Genomic DNA, 4,241 nt, shown 5'->3' with positions numbered 1-4,241 from the left:
TCTAAAAGCTGTGTATTGTACGAGTACGAATATGGGTGCATACGAGTAGAATTGTTGATGAAACTGAATGAGGATGTAATTGTAAGCATTTTTGTTAAGTAGAAGTATTTTGATAAGTGTCTTGAAGTCTTTAAAAAGTGTATGAAAACATATTAAAACACTACATGTATATACATTTTAACTGAGTCGTTAAGTCATCGTTAGTCGTTACATGTAAGTGTTGTTTTGAAACCTTTAGGTTAACGATCTTGTTAAATGTTGTTAACCCATTGTTTATTAAATCAAATGAGATGTTAAATTATTACATTATCATTATATCATGATGTATTAATATATATTAATATGATATATATACATCAAATGTCGTTACAACGATAATCGTTACATATATGTCTCGTTTCAAAATCATTAAGTTAGTAGTCTTGTTTTTACATATGTAGTTCATTGTTAATATACTTAATGATATGTTTACTTATCATAATATCGTGTTAACTATATATATATCCATATATATGTCATCATATAGTTTTTACAAGTTTTAACGTTCGTGAATCGCCGGTCAACTTGGGTGGTCAATTGTCTATATGAAACCTATTTCAATTAATCAAGTCTTAACAAGTTTGATTGCTTAACATGTTGGAAATATTTAATCTTGTAAATATCAATTTCATTTAATATATAATAACATGGAAAAGTTCGGGTCACTACACTAATGACATCCCTAATGTCATCCGCTTCCTCCATTTCCTCATCTGATCCTCTCTCTACCTGAGGATGACGACCATCATATGGTACTGCTTGATTGCGTCTGCTCTTTAATACTTTAGCACCCTGATAGACTTTCAATCCTAAAGTATCCACCTGTTCCCTACACACCATCAGTGGACCCCCTTGATCCCTATCTACACCCAAATACTCTTCAATGAGAGTAATAAAAATACCTCCTCCTATTACTCCCCCGTCCTGTATTCCTGCCACTACTTTGGACAGATAAAAACCAACACAGTAGGGGATATTAACAAAGCTTCTAGGGTTTCGAATACACTTAAGGTAAAATAAATTGTGTAAGGTCATCTTCTCCTTGTTTTTACCTATTTGTGTAATCGAATTAGCTAAAAATCTATGTATAATACGTAGATCTGCTTTGTTTATATCTAAATAGGAGTGTCTTCCTCCCAGCGTAAAAATATTATAATCTGACATACGCCTCCAGACGGCGTCCGCGTCAAAATTCCTATCTACCCGCTCCCCATGATAAATCAAATTTGTACAATCGGGTAGTAGTAATTCACCAGGAGTGCAAATCTGTAAAGCCCTGGTCATGTCCAGCATGGACATTCTGTACATCCTATGGCCAAGTAAAAATCTAAGAAAACTTCTATCATCTAACCTAACTACATCCGCATTAAGTGAAATAGTACTCATAAGCTCAACACACCATTCCTTATATACAGGCCTATGAATGGTGAATAAACGTTCCCAATCGGGAAAAGAAGAGCTGACATACCTTTGGATCAGATGCTGTCTAACTGAGTTAACTAGTTGGACCCTTTCCAAAGGCTCCCAATCAATTACCCTCGGCACTTCTACATTTTTCGTTACCAGTTTGTATTTGTTACTTTGGTACGTCGGGTAATCTCTCCAACTTCGATCAAATCTCAAATTCAGATGCAACTGTTCTTCATGAATCGTTAAGTGTGCTATTATCGGATGAATCAGAAATTGTACGTAGGCATTAACATATTCTAGTTGCGGATCATAATATGGTATACGTTGATCAGGTTATTGTTGTTGTTCCTGTTGTTGCTCCTGTTCAGGTTCTGGTTCATATTGTGGCTCATATTGTATTTCTGGTTCAGGTTCTGGAGCAGGTTGCCTAGATGATGATGATGCACCATCAGTATCGATATTTGTCTGCAAAACACATTAAACACAAAATTTGTGCATCCAAATATGCATTAGTGTTAGCAAAATAACAACTTGAAACAATTACAATAACATGTTTAATCAAAATTAAACTTATACACATTTTCACAATTTTTACAATTCTACACTTTTTCAAATAAGCATATATGAAAATGTTTACAAAGTTCATAAGCATTCAACTCAAATAACATGTTAAAATAACCATTACTAGCAATTAAACAAGTTTCAAATGGCATTTACATCAATTTAATCAAGTTCATGAATTTTAGACCTAAAAGGTCTACTTTAATTCTCAAAAATCATGTTTAGGATCAAAGTTTGGATCATTTAGCTACCTAAACATGTTACACTACTTAATTTAGCAATAATTCATGACAAAAATCGGCCATAACCTGTTTATATCAAAAAGCCCCAATTTGCTCAAGAACACAAACCTTAGATTTCTAAAAATTTTGAAGTTTTTTGCTTCAAATCATGTTAAATAACATCAATCTAGGTTATACATGCATAAAATACTAACAATTTAACTCTAATTACACTAAAATTGACAAAATCAAATTAGGTAAAATATTGGTAATTATCACAAAAACTAAGAAATTTAAGAGTTTAGGGGTGTAATTTTTACCTTCTTGCTAAAAAATCCAAACCTAGGCATGATTGTGGCGAAGTTTTGTGAGAAATTTGGAGTAATTTGGTGAAAAAATGAGAATTTTTGGTGAGGATTTGAGAGTTTGTTTGTGTGTATGTGTGTGTTGGAGTGGAAACAGCAGCAACTCGATGGCTTTTTTAATTCTGACCAGAAATTGGTCTTCATGCGACCGCATGAAATTTGTAAAGGAACCCCATGCGATCGCATGGGGTCTGATTTTTTTTTATTTTTTTTTTTATAAAAACCTTCAACAAAGAAAACATAAATTAATAAATTTTAAAAATTTGTTTCTTTTAGAATGAGGGCGTTTCGGATCGTTGTCCTAGTCCGTCCCTCGACAAAAGTTTAAAATTTGTTACTTTTTAAGCGTCATTTTAAAAGCAAAGATTTTTGAATTTTTTAATGTTTTTGGCATACTTTAATTCAATTAGATTAAAAATAATGATAATTAAATTTCTCGTCCCTCCCTTGGGTAAAGCAATTTCGGTTCAACGACCTAGTTTTCAACTCACGACGAATTTTTAGAAATCAAATTTTTAACTTAATGAAACAAAGTAAATTTTTGTTTTTAAATTCACAACAAACTTATATTTAAAAGGCATAAAATTAAAATTTCATATAAATATCATTTTTATACATACAAACTTATATTAAAAAATATTAATTTTTCAGATATTTACAAACTTAAATATATTGATTTTAAAAAGTTTACAATATTAATTTAATATTTATATATTAATTTTAAAAATAAGGTAAAAATTAAAATTAAAAATCTTTTTGGTCTTGTATCCCACTTTAATCAATCAAATATTATCAAAAATATACGCCCCTCTTTTCGGTAAAGTAATTTCGGTTCCATAACCTAGTTTTACTCCTGACGAATTTTTGAAATATTTTGGGTTGATTGATTAAAGATATTTATACCTTAAGAATAAACGGTAAATTTCGCAGTGATGTAATAAATTTTTGTATGATATCAATAATTTCGGTTACGCATACCTAATTTTATTGAATACCAATTTAATACTTTATAGCGAACGATTCAGCGTTTATTATCAAAAGGTTAAAAGCAATAAAAAAATAAAAACTGTACATACTTACCTGTGAGATAGAATTCTCAGAGACCTGCTTTAGCCCACTCATAGGAGAGTCGTGTGATTTGGTTTTTCATAGCTACGTAAGCATAACCTCGATTCTTCAATATATTTTCTTCTAAACATATGAACTGTCCTTCTCTGCATAGAGTAACAAATTCGGTATTTGAATATGTTTGAATATTTGAACATTTACCTTCGTGTGACCATTTTCCGCATTTATGAATGATACAAGTTCACTCGGAAGTGTGTCATTATTACGTTTAGTAATCATAGCGTGTAGCATTAGACCATGGTTCAGATCAAAGGAATTCTTCATCTCGTAAGACCTAAAAAAATAAAAATTCAGAATGGAGGGAGAAGACTAGTTCTTTAGGGTCTGCTAGGGAAAGACCATACGGATTCCATTCTAGAGAACTACACGAAAACAGAATATCTAACTCTAACAGAAATATATATTACCCTAAAAAGATTCGAACCTTCCCACACTTAGTCAGCTGTGGTGTCGAAATTGTGATTAACTTCATCTTCAACTTCCATTGGATTATCTATGTAATGTTTAACTCTATGAC

This window comes from Rutidosis leptorrhynchoides, chromosome 2 (genome assembly GCF_046630445.1).
Source record: "Rutidosis leptorrhynchoides isolate AG116_Rl617_1_P2 chromosome 2, CSIRO_AGI_Rlap_v1, whole genome shotgun sequence".
NCBI classification, from domain to species: Eukaryota; Viridiplantae; Streptophyta; class Magnoliopsida; order Asterales; family Asteraceae; genus Rutidosis; species Rutidosis leptorrhynchoides.
This window is presented reverse-complemented; position numbering follows the sequence as displayed.